The sequence below is a fragment of the Nymphalis io genome, chromosome 5, assembly GCF_905147045.1.
Source record: "Nymphalis io chromosome 5, ilAglIoxx1.1, whole genome shotgun sequence".
NCBI classification, from domain to species: domain Eukaryota; kingdom Metazoa; phylum Arthropoda; class Insecta; order Lepidoptera; family Nymphalidae; genus Nymphalis; species Nymphalis io.
Window position 1 is genome coordinate 2,327,019 of NC_065892.1, and position 19,347 is coordinate 2,346,365.

The 19,347-nt window shown below is 37.4% G+C and overlaps 1 long non-coding RNA gene across 3 annotated transcripts in view; it reads right to left on the bottom strand.

Moving 5' to 3' along the window:
* The window catches only part of LOC126768588 (uncharacterized), a 34,237-nt gene extending 15,900 nt beyond the window's left edge, over positions 1-18,337 (bottom strand). For 2 of the 3 annotated variants that reach the window (XR_007669240.1, XR_007669239.1), the window contains exons 1-2: positions 17,974-18,337; positions 65-242 (exon numbers count right to left, since the gene is read on the bottom strand). This is a non-coding gene — a long non-coding RNA (uncharacterized LOC126768588). Of the gene's footprint in view, positions 1-64; positions 243-1,426; positions 1,791-17,973 lie in introns of those variants that run through there. The other variant, XR_007669241.1, reaches the window with a different exon arrangement.
* Positions 18,338-19,347: the final 1,010 nt, after the last annotated feature.

Genomic DNA, 19,347 nt, shown 5'->3' on the forward strand with positions numbered 1-19,347 from the left:
AGAAAAATATATATAGGAATCCATTCTGATTTTACATCGATCATTATTGAAAAAGAAGAAGTACCTTTCTAGATAAATATGGTTCCCCTAGTTCGTTAATTAGCGTCATACACCCGATGAAAAGTATCAATAGAATTCTTGTACCTACAGCAATGCAGTAATCTAACCAATAGTCAACCATCTCTACATCAATATAATCATTAAGATTCATATTTTTTCAATTTGCGCTGGTGTGGCTGCGGCTACGTAGTGTTTATAACAAAATTTAATACAAGACTGTTGTATTCAGAACAAACGAAACATTTATATATGAAGCGATCAATAACACACATTGATTTTGAATTAAAAAACAAAGCGCGCATACAGTGTTGCCAACTGCTATCGTAAGAAATGCGCCTAACCATCCTCGACAATGCACTATAATTGATAGATATAGTGATAATTCGGGTTGGGTTTAGTATTAAGCCATACGATTTTGGGTAAACAAAAGAATACAATTCGCATCGCGCGAAAATACGTTTTCGAGAAAATGAAGACTAACTACCATAACCTTTAAATGCGGAAATATGTCAAATAGACCGTTATATCAATGTAAGACCAGGCTAAGTAACATATTTTGCGTAGACGGAGAAACTAAACTAACTAACTTAGTTTCTCTCTACGATATTTTGTTTAAAGTTCCACAAGGATGCAATCTTCTCCTCAAAAAGATTCCTTCTCACTTACACAAGAAAGAGAACGAAAATAACGTTACAAATATTTTAGACAGAGATAGAATTATAAAATCTTCTGTCCCTTATCGCGTAAACAGTTTTATCAAGGTCGGCAACTCAAGTAGCGAAACAAACTTGATAGTTGGTGCGTTTATTGTGCAATTGTTGCTTATTTTTACGTGAGAAAACGATACTAATGCAGTGAAAAGGCAGATAAACAATCCTTATATGATATCGAAGATACAATGGTGCATTGTCGTATTATTTCATGTTAAAGGAATAGCGAGAAGAAAATTGGCGGCGTCTCTGTTCACACTTCTCTTAATGCTCACCAATGAGTTGTGATGTTTTATATTCATGAATATAAGCACATTAAATTGCTATAAATAAAAACCTTAACGAGTTCGGTATTACAACAGACTAGATTTAAAAGTTTCATAATTTCATAATCCTTAAATCAAATTGTTGGTAATAAGTGTATAGATGATTTTGATATTAAAAAAATTTAGGCGCTTTTAAATAGCGAACAGTTGTAAATTATTACAGTTAACTGATATGGTTACCTAAAATCAAAATCCTTTTTTTTTAAGAGTATAAATAATTATTTATAACTTATATTGAAAACAAATATACATATTTTTGCTACAAGCAAAAATATGTATATTTTTTTGGAATTTAAATTTTGCAATTTTGCGCTTTCAAATATAATTTACCTTTTGTTACATTATTTTAATATTCTTCAATTGTTATTAATATGTTGTCTAAGAATCTTGCTTGAGCTTGAATATGTTTTGGTGTCTTGGCCAACCAACGCATCAGATTATTGTCATAACATGACACAATTACAATAGTACACTAAAACAGCTTCAAAGTGAATTCCATGGCTATTCCGCAGTTGAAGCACCTCATAATGCTATACAAATCAAATCCGAAACACAATGCAAATCAGATTCCAGTCACCAGAGTTAAAAGCAACCTAATCGAGTGATAGAAGGTATTAGTTTGTAGAGATAAGTGTGTATCAAAATTATTAGAAACTAATCGTAAAAACACAAACACCATACTACGATTACTACGGCAACGAAGAATCTGTAATGACATTACATTGACATTTGACAAAGACAGAATCAAACAAGTAAACGTGTTCCGTTTTACGTTTTGTGTTGTTTTTGTGTAATACAAAAAAAAAAACTATCGCATGCATTATGAAGACACACAATTATTTACACAATAATACATTTATGAAAAGATAATTTTATTAAATGCAACAAATACTTGGTATTGTTGTGTTCTGGTTGAAGGGTGAGTGAGTGCAGGGTTCATAACCGAACGATAATTATCGTACAAGTACGATAATTTCCATAATGATGCAAAATTTGATAATTACAATAATCAATACCAATAACATTTTTTTACTGTCAATGCCATATATTGGGTCATTGCAACCGCTCATGACGCAATCCTCGATATCGATATTTTGGTTTGATGCGTAGTGTTGGCAGCTTTCTGAATTGGTTCATTACTATATGTATATCGCGTATATATTGCGTATTTTGTGGTTCTTGTTTTTTTATTGATTAGCATTTCTTAAAATGCTAATGTCTAGTCATTTGCTCTCCCGGAAATATATATCAAAAGTACCGTAACAGCTTGTGAATGTCCCACAGCTGGGCTAAGGCCTCCTCTCCCTTTTTGAGAAGAAGGTATGGAGCTTATTCCACCATGCTGCTCCAATGCGGGTTGGTGGTAAATGAGCTAATAATTTATATATTTGAATTATTCCTGGTTTTGGTAATATTTGCAATTACACTCATTCGGTTACAAAAAGAGATATCGCAAGGCAAACATGTTAAGCCATGTGAGGCTTCAATATGTTAGTAACTAATTACAAACAAACAAATGAAACAGCAATTTTTTTGTGTAATGTATATTTCTGCTAAACACTGTGTTCTTGAATCATATTGTGCAAATTTGTATTGCCAGAAAAAAAATCAATTTTTGTATTGATACTCGTAGCATACGTCGTTGTCGAAAGTTTTTAATCAAAATCAATATACATAATTTAGGTCCTAAAACATTTCACTAGGTTAAATTTAATGTAAAGCTATTATCGGTTCGTAATGTAGATTCTGCCGAGAACCGGTAAGAAACCGTATAGTTACTCTTTTTCATCAATCTTAATATTATAGTAGTATAGTAACAGTCTGTTAATGTCACACTGCTGGGCTAAGGCCTCCTCTGCTTTTTGAGGAGAAAGTTTGGAGCTTATTCCACCACGCTGCTCCAATGCGGGTTGGTAGAATACACATGTGGCAGAATTTCAGTGAAATTAGATACATACAGATTCCCTCACGATGTTTTCCTTCACCGTATAGCACGAGATGAATTATAATCACAAATTAAACATAAAAATTTAGTGGTGATTGCCCGGGTTTGAACCCTCGATCATCGGTTAAGATTCACGCGTTCTTACCACTGGGCCATCTCGGTATTTCTCGGTATTGTAAACGACTGTTGTTTTTAAACATAATCTTAGAATCTTAATATAATATGTTATAAAATGGCATGCAGCCCTTTCCGCGCCAAAATTTCCGCGAAAATGCCTATGTATATCAGCTCTAAACCGCTTCTTTTGGTTTTGCACAATATATATCACTAAAATAATAATATTAAAAACGTATTTCTTTATTCGAACTGAAATATAATTGAAACGAAAAACAAAAAAAGGAAACAGGATCAACAGAAAGCGATAGTCAAACAAAAGAATACAACCGCGTGACATTCCGATAAATCATAGAATTAAATAAAATATATTTTCTGGCGCCCGCAGAGCTATTCTATAAAAACAAACTCAAACCTCACTGCAGAACACGATCGTGAAATATCAGAAGTGATATGCGACATTTACAATAAAAATAATGTATAAGTGCAAAGGTACGAGAATTGATATGCAATGTGAGCTCATGTACCGATCTCACGCGTGAATGGACGCACTTACAATAATAAATCTTACGCTGACGCCAACTGACGCTCGAACTGTCAGTTAGCCGTAGGGGCTACCGTGTACATAATAGCTATCACCTCAGTACTTAGTAAGGTGATGGAACGGATTCTAAACAACCAACTTATCCATTACCTAGAAGATCACTGTCTAATTAATGATCGTCAGTACGGGTTTCGACCAAAACGGTCCACAGGTGATCTTCTAGCGTACGTAACACACCTCTGGGGTGAAGCTATCGACAAGCGTGGAGAATCGTTGGCTGTCAGCCTCGATATATCCAAGGCTTTCGACAGGGTCTGGCACAGAAGTCTTCTCTCCAAGCTATCGGCATATGGTCTGCCTGCTCAGCTATGCACCTGGATTGCCAGCTTCCTACACAAGCGTAGCCTTCGTGTTTTAGTAGATGGTTCCGCTTCACAATTCTATGTAGTGAAAGCTGGGGTCCCCCAGGGATCTGTGCTATCTCCCACACTCTTTCTTTTGCATATCAATGATATGCTCTCTCTTGGGAACATACATTGCTATGCAGACGATAGTACAGTGCATGGTGGATACCACGGACGCGCAGTGGCTGGGCGGGCGGAAACTGAGGAGAGGCAGGAGAATCTTGTCATTGAACTCGATAGGACGTTAGAGCTCATCGCCAAATGGGGTTCTGATAATCTTGTTGAGTTTAATGCCAAGATACCAGCTCACGTGTTCCCCTCCTCTTACAACCCGGGTTCCTTCAAACGAGGTGTGAAGAGGCATCTTGCGTGCCGGCAAGGCGGGGACGGCTAGTACAGAACATTCTTCCCGACTGTACTGGCCGTCGTCGCGTTTGGACTCTACTACCACTTACCATCAGGTGGAGTAGAGTGATTTGCCATCACGGCGCATATAAAAAAAAATACCCATACACATGGCACCTTTTCTTTGCGTTTTATTTAGTCTCACTATAGTAGTGAAGTTTGTATAAAGAAAACGCATTAAGTCATTGTGTATCTTGCATTTCGTTATTTGCACCCAGAAGTATGTAAATAAAGTTTTTTTAGCGAATATCATGCAAGCCTTTTAACCCTTCAAAACAAATATAAAAATAATGCCATCCGTTTTGGTGAATTTTTTTTTTCATAAAATCATGTTTATCAGTTCAAACTATGAACACAAATAGTAAATTATAAGCAGATCGGATCAATTTATTAAAATTTCTATACTAAATTTTTCACACCATTTCTCCCGTTTGGAGTTGAATCTCCATAAACAACGAAAAAGGCATGCATTTATTTTTTCTTAGAAGCTTTAATATTAACTATTATTCATATTACTTTAAAACTAACGGACTCCCCATATAAGCTTTCGACCCCTATTTCACCCTCTTAGGTAGTGAATTTTGAAAAACGGTAAAGTACGTTTTTATTTATTTCTAACCAGAAGCTTGTTTTTGAAATTTAATGTTTCTAACTTTGAAAATGACGGGTTTCCATACAACCGATCATCTCTTATTTTACCCCTTTAGGGGTGGAATTTCCTCAGTGAGTGCTTATATCAATCAACAGCCAATCACTGTCCACTGCTGAACATAGGCCTCTCCCAAGGTGCACCAAAGCTCCCTGTCCTCCGCCTTCCGCATCCAGTTGGTGCCCGCCACCTTCTTAAGGTCATCGGTCCACCTAGCTGGAGGGCGTCCTACGCTGCGCTTGCCGATTCGCGGTCTCCACTCTAGGACTCGTCTGCTCCAACGGCCATCGGTCCTACGACATACGTGACCAGCCCACTGCCACTTTAGCCTGCTAATTTTGCAAGCTATGTCGGTGACTCCGGTTCTTTTCCGGATAATCTCATTTCTGATCTTATCCTTCAAAGATACTCCGAGCATAGCTCGCTCCATAGCACGCTATGCGACTTTGAATTTGTGGACTAGTCCCGCAGTTAATGTCCACGTTTCGGCACCGTATGTCATGGCAGGTAAGACGCATTGGTTGAAGACTTTCGTCTTCAAGCATTGCGGTATAGACGACTTGAGGACTTGACGAAGGTTGCCAAATGCTGCCCATCCCAAGCGAATTCTTCGATCGGCTTCCTTCTCGAAGTTGTTCCTACCGACTTGTATTATCTGTCCTAGGTAGGTATTTAGTGTATTTATTTAGTGTACAGGAAACAAACAGTAAAATAATTACAATAAAATAAAAAATATAAAACAATTCTTAAACCAAAACAGTTTCCATTTATAAATTAATCATAAGTAATTACAAAACAAGACATTTTTTATATTTAATAGGTGCATGAAATTATATAATTCATTTATATAATTTAATTTAATATAAATTTAATTTTTAAATCAAGAAAACATAATTTAATAATAAATAATCAAATTATAATTAATTAATTAAAAATGCATGAGTAAATTAAGGCTCTTCAGAGTATAATATTTCTTTTACTTGCAGTTTGAATTTTTTAAGGGAGAGATAAAATATATCACATTCAATAAATGTTTTATTGTACTGTTTAGATGATCTATTAATAAATGCATTTGCTGCATATTTAGTCTTTGTCAATGGAAAATCAAAAATAGATTTGTTGCGACTACCAGGGCGAGGACACTTTATATTTATTTTAGAAAGGAGATAAGTGGAATCAAATATGTTGTGGATCAATTTATATAAAAACACCATATCACGTTCAAGTCGTCTCTATTCAGTTGTCGGTATCTTTTCTATTTGGTTCAAATTATTTATAGACGAAAATTTTAAATATTTTAAAAACTTTTCCTGAATATTTTCGATGAATTCTATATATTTACTATACTGTGGATTCCAGACAGTGCAAGCGTATTCTAGAATAGGTCTCACAAATGATTTATATAAAAGAGCAAAAGTTGAAACACGCTTAAACTCTCTGGAAATCGTCAACACAAATCCTAGCATACGAAACGCTTTAGAAGTTATGGAATTTATGTGTTCATCGAAAAGAAGTTTAGAATCGAGTGTTATTCCAAGATCTTTGACCACTGATACACGTTTTATATCATCTTCCTTAAATCGGTAGTTGTAAATGATCACTTTTCTTTTTCTGGTATATGTTATACAATTACATTTCTTTATATTCAAAACCAGCGAATTGGTAGTACAATAATCGCTAAGTAAGTTCAAATCTTTTTGCAGACTAATACAATCATCAACACTCTTAATAATTTTATAAGTTTTTGTATCATCAGCATATAATAGAAATTTAGAAGATGCAAATACCGAAACAACATCATTTAAATATATATTAAAAAACAGTAGTCCAAGATGTGAGCCTTGAGGGACTCCAGATGGAACGGGTAGAAAAGATGTAGTAGTGTCAGTATATTCACTAACAACTTCGAGAGGTTTCCCCTCGACGTATATCGGTCCTGGCAGGACATGCCTATTGAACATGACCTTGGTCTTGTCCAAGTTCATACCGAGACCGACACACCGGGAAGACTCGCCTAGGCTACGCAGCATTTCGGTGAGTTGTTCCAGCGACTCTGCTATGATGACCCCCGTGGTTTGGGCGTGGTTGTGGCGCGGTTGTGGGCGTGGTTGGGGCGCGTTTTAATTAATGAATTATTCAGGACAAGTAAATAAATATGTATAGATAAAAATATTAGCTTTCTGCACTCCTTTTCCACATAAACTTTAACTGTTTCAAATTTCATACTCCTTCGTCCGCGTAATTACAAAGTTTTTGCTTTACGTATTAATATGTACCAGTGATCGCCCAGTAGTCGAAAATTGACCATAATTTATTTAAAATTTATTAAAGTTTAAATGTTATTAAGGTATTATATTATTAAATCTATACATATAAATAAAAATGAAGTGTCTGTCTGTGATTTCAAAATAACTGCCTCTTTTAAAGTTAATATGGCTATTTGCGATTTACCAAAACATTCATTTTTTTTCTATTATTTTGTCCTTTTTTTCACGCTGGAAAAACACAACGGATTCGTGGCTGGGTTGTCCGAGTCGTGACTTCATGTTTAAGTCGCCGAGAACCAGAGTAGGTTTCGACGACTGCCTGGCCACCGCAGCTCTGTTCGATTCGAGATCACAACTGCGTACTCTCCCCACCCCGCCACTACTACGTAGCCCGAGCCCCTCTCAATAAGTGAGAGGAGAGGACCTGTTCTATTCCGAATGAGGACTGCCACGGTGTCGCCCAAGTCCCCTGCCCGATGAAGTAGAGGAGGGACGTATTAGGGCTCGCAGGCCACAGCCAGGTCAATTTCCCACTCCACCATGGACTACAGCATTAGGTCCTGAGCCCCGGCACAGTGGTTTGTATTCGTCTGAAGGAAACTGATTTCTGCGCTCATGTCGAAATTGCAGCTTCCTTCTCGACCTGAAACCGTCCGACATTGGTGGTGGTCTGTGTGCCTAAGACCACCTTACCCTCCGTGATAGGTGGGTTGCACTCCCTCGAACTCATCATGTGCCCGGAGGGCTTTCCAGCATCCACGCAAACTGCGCAGCGCAGATTCCCGATGCAGCCCGCCGATTTTTGGCCATCGATACCGCACCGACAGCAAAGCCCCCCCTTTTTTTAACGCTAAAAAAACGCATTATGCCTTTCCCCCACGGGAACAGTGGGGGGGTATGTGGGGCTCGCCGGTGTCCAAGGCGCCGTGTGCGCCCCGATCATCGGAATACCCACTAAAAAACCAGCGGTACCCTTTCCGTCTTGACGAGGAGCGCCATGCGATCGATTTCACACGTTACCGTGACGAAGCAAAGCCCCCCTCGTTCAGCCCTAGATGGGCAGAGTGCCTTGGTTTAGTTTTTTTTTTTTTTATATATGTCCGGGATGGCAAATGACTCTACTCCACCTGATGGTAAATGGTAGTAGAGTCCATACGCGACGACGGCCCGTACAGTCGGGAAGAATGTTCTGTACTAGCCGTCACCGCCTTGTCGGCCCGCAAGATGCCTCTTCACGCCTCGTTTGAAGGAATCCGGGTTGTAAGAGGAGGGGAACACGTGAGCTGGTAAGGAATTCCATTTTGTGGTAGTGCGACAAAGAATGGAGTTGCCAAATTTCTTTGTGCGCGATGGAATTGATGTCACAGTTAGGCGGTGACATCGAGAACCAGCTCGCGTGGCCTTAAGAAGGAAGGGGGAAGCAGGAATTAGAGATAATAATTTCTCGGTACAGCCCGCCGACTTGTGGCCATCTACGCCACACCGGAAGCATAGACCCCCCGTTCCGCTTTGGATGGGCAAAGCACCTTCGTGTGGCCAAGGCCCATACACTTTTTTTTTTTTTATATAGAATAGGAAGGTGGACGAGCATGTGAGCCACCTGATGGTAAGTGGTCACCAAACGCCCTTAGACATTGGCATTGTAAGAAATGTCAACCATCGCTTATAGCCAATGCGCCACCAACCTTGGGAACTAAGATTTTATGTCCCTTGTGCCTGTAATTACACTGGCTCACTCACCCTTCAAACCGGAACACAACAATATCAAGTATTGCTGTTTTGCGGTAGAATATCTGATGAGTGGGTGGTACCTACCCAGACGGGCTTGCACAAAGCCCTACCACCAGTACACACACACACTATACACTTGAAGCAGCGCAAAGGGCGCTGCTTCAATACGCATACCTTGGCCGAGCTCCACCCTACGAGGAGGCGACTGGCATCTGATATCTTCTTCGCCGCTGTGAGAGGACAGGTGACGCGGACCATTCCCATATATCCGGGACCACGCTGCAACACTCCGCATCTGACTGAGTCAGGGGAGCAGTTCCCTGCACGAGCAACTGCAACGAACAATTTATCTTTGGTGACGGAATCATCCAATCCCGTCACCTTAAGGTCCACTCGCTTTACAGGTCGAACGACGCTTGCGACTCCATCCAACACAGTGCGGAGCTTCTCAGCAAGCTTATCCGCCTGCTCCGCCTGTGATTTCGGCAGCTCGAGGAGTCTGGCTCCCGTCGCCGATCGTCGGACCCTAAGGCCGCCATAGATTCCAATATCCTGAAGCTTAACGCCCTGCTCCGCGCGCTCCAGGATGTGAGTATAATATGTAACGACCATTACTGCAGCCCTGCGAGGAGCAACCAGCCTCGGTTTGGCCACCGGCGGAGCCTTCGCCACTGTTGATGGTACTGTGGCGGACGCTGCGGCCGAGGGGGAAGCCTTTTTCTTCTTTCTCCCCTTTTTAACCACGGTGGACCATGATGTCTCCTGGGCCTCCCGTGGTTGGGACTCCGACGTGGTGGACTGACTCGACTGCAGGCACCCGTTTCGGCGCCTGTGCGGGTTTCGGTGGTGGGGTCGGATGGACCACTTGCGCGTATGTAGGTGCAGTTTTCTGCACTACAGCCTGTTTCTTGTCCGCGGCCAGAGGGGGACGGAGCACTTTCGCTGGAAGGAGACGGTCCTGAATTCCTTCCATTTGAGCTTTAATCATAAAGCCCACCGACGACATTATAGAGGCCTTAAATTCCTCCAAAGCCTGTGTGTCCCACACAGTGCTGGTGGATGCCTCATTTGCCACTGCCACCGTGGTCCGCATTTCCGCAAACTCACGGCGGTGGGCTTTTAACTCAGCCTTGAGGCTGTCCACCTCCTTGCGCATGCGGCCATTATCAGCGCGAAGCCTGCGCGTCTCTTCCGCCTCGGTCCTTGATGCCAGAGCATCTACGATGGACTGGAGCGAAGATGCAGATTCTTTGAGCTTCTTGATGAAGCCACCCTTCAGGTTGCTGGATTTCTGGGCAATCTCCAGAATAAGTGCTGCATTGCGACCAGCCTCCGCACGCAGCTCCTCTGCACCCAATTTTAGGGGATCCTCCCTACGGACCTCCGAGGAAGAGGATTCCTCAGAGTCAAGCGCGATCACAGCCGTCTCCTTACGGAAAGCCCGACTTCTCAAGGAGCGCTCAAACGCCTCCTCCCTAGCCTCGGCGGTCTTTGCCTTAAGCTCGGCTTTGGCGCGAGCGAGGCCAGTTCCGCGTCCCTTGGAAGCGAGCTTCCCCCGGCTAGCACGTTTCGCCACCGATCTGATTTCGGTCTCCGTATCCGAACCGGAATCAAAGAGCGCGAGGCCCACAAGTGGGCGTTTACGCCCAGCATTTGCGTCGGACGACAACTCCGTGTCGACGTCCATCAGAACAAAAAAAAAAAAAAACCAACGAACAATCAAACGAAACAAAAGAAAACAAAAATACCCTATATAAATTTAAAAAATGAAAATAATTGAACAACAAAAACAAATCAACAAACAACAGTGAAAACCAACATAACCAATCTCAAGACGAAACAACAATCCATTTGCACAGCCGAGTTCAGAATATGTCACAACAGAAACAACAAAAACCCTTAAAGAAAGCCAAAGTAGTCGTAAAAACATCCACAACGCATAGATAACGCAGCCAAAGCCACGATGTTTCGCTTCAGTTATTATTCGTAACTTGCTTAGCAACATTCGCTCGAGATAACGAACACGTCCGCACACTACGACGGTCAACGACGAATCCCCTAACAAACATCCGCCCTGACGAACAAGCATACTCCGGCTTTCGCTTTAAAAGATTCTTCAAGCATGTAGCCGGGATAGTTAATGATAGCTGGTGTCGGCAGGGCGGAGTATTTGCGTCTCCGTGAGAAACAACATTGCTGGCCGTGCTGTCTCGAGATGGTGGTGGACAGCGTTGAGGTTAGCATGGAGTCCTCGGATGTTAGAGAACTCGACCTCAAACAGCGTGGGTATGGTGGGAGTGTGCACCGCTGAACGACCGTTATTTCTTAGTTGCGCTACCATTTGGAAAAATAAGGAAAAGAGACGTGAAGCGAGCGACGTATTGCCACGATAGGGATGGGCAAAGTATGGAGGCGTGTTTTCCCAAATGGTTGCCAAAAGGGAAAATATACTGATCCGCCGGACGGAAGGGCCCCCGAACCCCCCCGGAAGTGGCCGCCGGGACCCCACCTTCCGGTCACCAACCGGCACGACGGTCCACCCCGAGATTATGCGTGGCCTGGTGGAGCAGCCTCGCGAGCTGGTTAGGCACGCTCGGGCCCCTGTACTATGCAAAGTCAAGACTCATGCACTTGAAACGGCTAAAAATTACAAATTGAAATAAATGTTTAAAGTATTTCAAGGTTTCGTTGTCTTTATTTCATCACAATCGGTGGAGTCTGTCAAGTTATAAAAACATACGTATTTTTGTTGTTATATCTATACACATATAATGACTTTTTCTGACTGATACATCAACGCAGAGCCTAAACCACGGGGTTAGAAATATTTATCAATATCTCCTAGGAAGGTGCAAGTAATACTTTTTTTTAAACGAACCTAACTATGTTAGTGTTGGTTGCCATAGCAACATTTTTGTACAAAAACGAATGACGTTCCGAAATGAGCCAAACGGGTATTAAGTTCTGTTGTCACTCGAATGTAACGCCAGTAATGGTTACAGGCGCGCTTGGTGAACAGTCCTGGCTTTAACTGTCGTGGCATGGCATGGCATGGCTTGGCTTGTCTCATCTCAACATGTGGCGTGGCGGTATGTAGCGTGGCATTATATAGCGTGGCGTTATGTAGCATGATGTTACAATATTATTAATTCATTAATATTGATACGCTTGCTCATTTACAGTATTACTTATATCTATGGATAGATGCCGGGGTATTTAAGCAAGATAATCGTATAATATCGTAGATCGGAAGTTTTGTATAAAATATTTTTTTCTTCAATCCATTTGTCACTATAAAATATATTAAGTGCAACTACAGGGATTCACAGTATGTTCACTAATGATTATTAAAGTAGTAATCATCAATCTACCACCAGAATGACATTTCATGGTTCTTAATATAAAATCACAGACTTCCTCACAATCATTTACCCTTTCCTTAAACTTAAGAGCGAGTGAAGCGAAGGGGTAAAAGCTAGTACTAAATAAAATCATACTTTGCAATGGCTACTCAGTTTATTATCCTATCTTTTTCAAACAAATTATGTAACATTTAAATAAAAAGCAAATCCAAAAAAAAAATAACTTACATAAAAAATAATTATAGTTAAGTTTTGTTTTATTGGAACAAAAAGTAATGCAATTAAAAACAAATGTTGTCCATTGAACTTTACATACATTTTAATAAGCTGCTTAAGGGCTTATATGATATAGAAAAAAGAAGTTATATAACAGTTTTGATTAAAGTTTAAACAGCTGTAATTTGACCATTCTGGTAGGTTTAGTGTTAACATGTAGCATATGAATATAAAATAAAAATAATACATATATCAGCCTAGTTTCCCACCAGCAACAACCGAACAATTACTAAAATTAACAAAAACAAAACCTACATAAAATCGCATTGCTAAAATGTATAATAATAATAATAATAAGTGAAATCAATAAAGGTGTAGTAAGATTTTTTTTAACCAAATAAAATGAAACAAAATGAAATGTATAATATTTATAAAATAGTATATCTATATACAAAACATATATATTTATAATAAATATGAAATTAATATGACTACAATTGCAAATTTATAACAAACTAAAAGATTGAATACTAAGATAGGTACAATCATATATAAATTAATACATTACATTTCTACCTTATTTATTTTATATTGAATTACCAACAAAAGTTACAATAATACAACAACCAATATATAATTTAGGCTTAGCAAGATTAATTGTACTTTTAGTTATAGGTGATTACAGCATGCTTTTTATTAATTTTGTATTAACTGAGTGACCAATTTATTACATTAATTACATTTTGTAATCATTTATAAATAACATATTATGATAACAATAAATAAAGTATGATAATTAAATTGAATTAAATTTGAAATTTATTGTACTTAGTATTCATAATATATCTTTCTTGGGTGGAGTAAATCTTTAGGTATTAATGTCAACCCTAGTAAATCTCAAGCCATAATTATTGGCAGCCGGAAACAAATATCAAAAGTCAACTTGTCTTCCTTGACATCCATAATGTTTGACAAAATTGTCATCCCTTATTGTGATTATGTTAAAAACCTGGTAGTTTTCTATGATAATACTCTTAACTGGACTCGCCATATGAATGAAATCAGCAGGAAAGAGTTTGCAGCTGTGATGTATTTGTGTTGTCTTCAACATTTCCTTTTAAATAATTCTGACACAAATCTATCAAATAAATCCAATCGAATAAATCTGAGAGTTTATAAATGGATTAGGCAAATATGACAATATTTTCCACCAATTGAGTGTAACAAAATTGCGATTTTTCCCTTTTCACACTCCTTATCTAGGCCAGTGGCTAATAAATATAGTTCGAAATATTGTAGCCACTTTTTCCGCATTCAATTGTTATTTATTTCCATTTTAAAACTTTTGACAGAAACGAACGTGAACGAAGGACACGAATTTATGACAAAGTTAAATTTTAAGTTTTACGATGATAAATAACACGTTAATGTTTTTATGTAAAAACTGCACAAAAAACCACTGAAAACACGAAATTGTTAACAAAACTTTTTGATTGTGACAACAGCGTTTGACATTGCGCGTGCGGTTCCCGCAGATAATAAGTTATTGATTTTTTAGTTGTGAAGCAAAACTTTTAATAAATAATTAAAGAAATGGCAAAATAAATATATTTTAACTCACAAATATCTATTAGACAAATTATAGGATATCATAAGCAAAAGAGTATATTACATGATCAAATATTAATCTCTTTTCAGGTTGACCAACCTACCAAAAGGATGGATGTGTATACATATGCGAAATTGCGTATGTGTGTATGTTGTAAGTGTGTAATGTTTTATTTGATTAATTTAAGGTATTTCTAAAACATATTTCACAAAAAAAAAAAAATCTGCTCTCTTCTTCTATCTAAACTTCAACTGTGCAAAATTTCATTCTTCTTCGTCAACGCAATTGGCGGTAAAAGGGTACTAATTGGGGTGTTTCACGTATTTATATTATAAAATATATATATATAAAATAAGATAAAAGATGGCCCAGTGGTGGAGCGCGTGAATCTCAACCGATGATCGTAGGTTCAAACCCAGCCAATCACCCCTGAATTTTCATGTGCTTTATTTGATATTACAATTAATCTCGTGCGTGCAATTTAGGTAGGTGGCCTGGGAACTAAGATGTTATATCCCTTGTGCCCGAATTACACTGGTTCACTCACCCTTCAAACGGGAACACAACAATACCAAGTACTGCTGTTTTGCGGTAGAATATCTGATGAGGTAGATGATGAGTGGGTGGTACCTACCCAGACGAGCTTGCACAAAGCCCAACTACCAATGACATGACCTTTATTTAGTGTATCATTCACATTGTAACAAGATTATACAGTTTATTAGCGGTATACATAAGTGTTACTCCAAATTACTGTAAATATAAATAATTATTAATATATTATCATTTAGAGTATGTATAAATATATATTTAATTTTAAATGATAGATAAAAAGGAAAACTGAGATTCTAGCTGATTTTTTCTGGTAGTCTACATTTCATTGATAGCATTACATTAAATTCAATCTTGTAAAGTCTGATGTTTCAAAAGTGCTCATGAGAACTAACTTGACTTGAAAAACTAATATATTAATTTCGATGTGATTCCTATGTGGGTGAACATATAGACAGTATTCAATTAAACTACATGCAACATGATCATACAGTATTGAAAAGTTTTTACTTTATGTTCTACTAAACTCATCATGACCCAACGGTTAAAAGACAAGAATCTTCACTGATGATTCCGAGTTCAAACTCTGGCAAGTACCACTAAATTTTAATGTGCCTTATTTGTGTATAATTCCTCTCATGCTCTGCGGTGAAGGAAAACAAAAGTAGTGTAACTATTAGTGACATCCACCAAGCTCAAAATCTACTCCAAAGAAGAGGCCTGAGCCCAGCAGCGGGATATTTACAGGCTGTAACGATACTTTTTACTATTTCTCTGGTATGCACAGCAGTGTGGAAAATATCTGATAATGCATATTCACTAACATCAATAGATATAGGCCCTGTTAGAAGAGTATACAGCTGCTTATACTGGTAATGCACCAATCTCTATGAATCTAAGACGTTACATTTTACTCACACACTCTTATTTCATCCAATTGGTTCACATCAATACAAAGTACAGGTTTAGCAGCAGAAAACTGATAAGGACTCCAGTGTCATATTTTTAGAATTTGATTATTTGAGTTAGAACTATTATAATTTTCAAATCTATCTATCTAAATATATCATTTGCAACCGATTAAGTTGTTATACTAAATAATAAGATAAATAAAGCTAATTTTGACTTTCTCTAGTTAGGAACACTGAAAATAAAGCACAAACTAATTGTTTACAAGTTCATCACAACGCATAGTACCAATTAGAATCTTCAAGTTCTATTTCTAAGTTGGTTGAGTTTTTATAAAAGCTTCAATACAATCTATATATTTTTCTTAACTTTAAAATCGAAAAAACAATTACTTAAAAACACAAAATGGATCTGATTCTGGATATGCAGATATTTGTTATAAAAACAAAAGATTAAAAAAAATAGATACAAATTAAAGGCAGAAATATTGTTGAATTACATTGTATTAATATAAATAAAATAAATGATTACATAATAATTACTCTTCAACCTAGTGTTGGCGTACTTATCTCTAAGAGATTCGAAATATAGAGGAAATGAAACTAGAGTTTTCTACGAAGTTCCCTTATCGTCGTTTCTTTTTATTATGACGTCTGGGACGGGGTTCTCTGGCACGGTGGCCTGGAGGTCTCGAGATGATTGCTCGGAGCTACATTCATCCCTTTTAGTTTGGGCCTATGAAAGAAGAAAAATATATATAGGAATCCATTCTGATTTTACATCGATCATTATTGAAAAAGAAGAAGTACCTTTCTAGATAAATATGGTTCCCCTAGTTCGTTAATTAGCGTCATACACCCGATGAAAAGTATCAATAGAATTCTTGTACCTACAGCAATGTAGTAATCTAACCAATAGTCAACCATCTCTACATCAATATAATCATTAAGATTCATATTTTTTCAATTTGCGCTGGTGTGGCTGCTGCTACGTAGTGTTTATAACAAAATTTAATACAAGACTGTTGTATTCAGAACAAACGAAACATTTATATATGAAGCGATCAATAACACACATTGATTTTGAATTAAAAAACAAAGCGCGCATACAGTGTTGCCAACTGCTATCGTAAGAAATGCGCCTAACCATCCTCGACAATGCACTATAATTGATAGATATAGTGATAATTCGGGTTGGGTTTAGTATTAAGCCATACGATTTTGGGTAAACAAAAGAATACAATTCGCATCGCGCGAAAATACTTTTTCGAGAAAATGAAGACTAACTACCATAACCTTTAAATGCGGAAATATGTCAAATAGACCGTTATATCAATGTAAGACCAGGCTAAGTAACATATTTTGCGTAGACGGAGAAACTAAACTAACTAACTTAGTTTCTCTCTACGATATTTTGTTTAAAGTTCCACAAGGATGCAACCTTCTCCTCAAAAAGATTCCTTCTCACTTACACAAGAAAGAGAACGAAAATAACGTTACAAATATTTTAGACAGAGATAGAATTATAAAATCTTCTGTCCTTTATCGCGTAAACAGTTTTATCAAGGTCGGCAACTCAAGTAGCGAAACAAACTTGATAGTTGGTGCGTTTATTGTGCAATTGTTGCTTATTTTTACGTGAGAAAACGATACTAATGCAGTGAAAAGGCAGATAAACAATCCTTATATGATATCGAAGATACAATGGTGCATTGTCGTATTATTTCATGTTAAAGGAATAGCGAGAAGAAAATTGGCGGCGTCTCTGTTCACACTTCTCTTAATGCTCACCAATGAGTTGTGATGTTTTATATTCATGAATATAAGCACATTAAATTGCTATAAATAAAAACCTTAACGAGTTCGGTATTACAACAGACTAGATTTAAAAGTTTCATAATTTCATAATCCTTAAATCAAATTGTTGGTAATAAGTGTATAGATGATTTTGATATTAAAAAAATTTAGGCGCTTTTAAATAGCGAACAGTTGTATATATTACAGTTAACTGATATGGTTACCTAAAATCAAAATCCTTTTTTTTTAAGAGTATAAATAATTATTTATAACTTATATTGAAAACAAATATACATATTTTTGCTACAAGCAAAAATATGTATATTTTTTTGGAATTTAAATTTTGCAATTTTGCGCTTTCAAATATAATTTACCTTTTGTTACATTATTTTAATATTCTTCAATTGTTATTAATATGTTGTCTAAGAATCTTGCTTGAGCTTGAATATGTTTTGGTGTCTTGGCCAACCAACGCATCAGATTATTGTCATAACATGACACAATTACAATAGTACACTAAAACAGCTTCAAAGTAAATTCCATGGCTATTCCGCAGTTGAAGCACCTCATAATGCTATACAAATCAAATCCGAAACACAATGCAAATCAGATTCCAGTCACCAGAGTTAAAAGCAACCTAATCGAGTGATAGAAGGTATTAGTTTGTAGAGATAAGTGTGTATCAAAATTATTAGAAACTAATCGTAAAAACACAAACACCATACTACGATTACTACGGCAACGAAGAATCTGTAATGACATTACATTGACATTTGACAAAGACAGAATCAAACAAGTAAACGTGTTCCGTTTTACGTTTTGTGTTGTTTTTGTGTAATACAAAAAAAAAACTATCGCATGCATTATGAAGACACACAATTATTTACACAATAATACATTTATGAAAAGATAATTTTATTAAATGCAACAAATACTTGGTATTGTTGTGTTCTGGTTGAAGGGTGAGTGAGTGCAGGGTTCATAACCGAACGATAATTATCGTACAAGTACGATAATTTCCATAATGATGCAAAATTTGATAATTACAATAATCAATACCAATAACATTTTTTTACTGTCAATGCCATATATTGGGTCATTGCAACCGCTCATGACGCAATCCTCGATATCGATATTTTGGTTTGATGCGTAGTGTTGGCAGCTTTCTGAATTGGTTCATTACTATATGTATATCGCGTATATATTGCGTATTTTGTGGTTCTTGTTTTTTTATTGATTAGCATTTCTTAAAATGCTAATGTCTAGTCATTTGCTCTCCCGGAAATATATATCAAAAGTACCGTAACAGCTTGTGAATGTCCCACAGCTGGGCTAAGGCCTCCTCTCCCTTTTTGAGAAGAAGGTATGGAGCTTATTCCACCATGCTGCTCCAATGCGGGTTGGTGGTAAATGAGCTAATAATTTATATATTTGAATTATTCCTGGTTTTGGTAATATTTGCAATTACACTCATTCGGTTACAAAAAGAGATATCGCAAGGCAAACATGTTAAGCCATGTGAGGCTTCAATATGTTAGTAACTAATTACAAACAAACAAATGAAACAGCAATTTTTTTGTGTAATGTATATTTCTGCTAAACACTGTGTTCTTGAATCATATTGTGTAAATTTGTATTGCCAGAAAAAAAATCAATTTTTGTATTGATACTCGTAGCATACGTCGTTGTCGAAAGTTTTTAATCAAAATCAATATACATAATTTAGGTCCTAAAACATTTCACTAGGT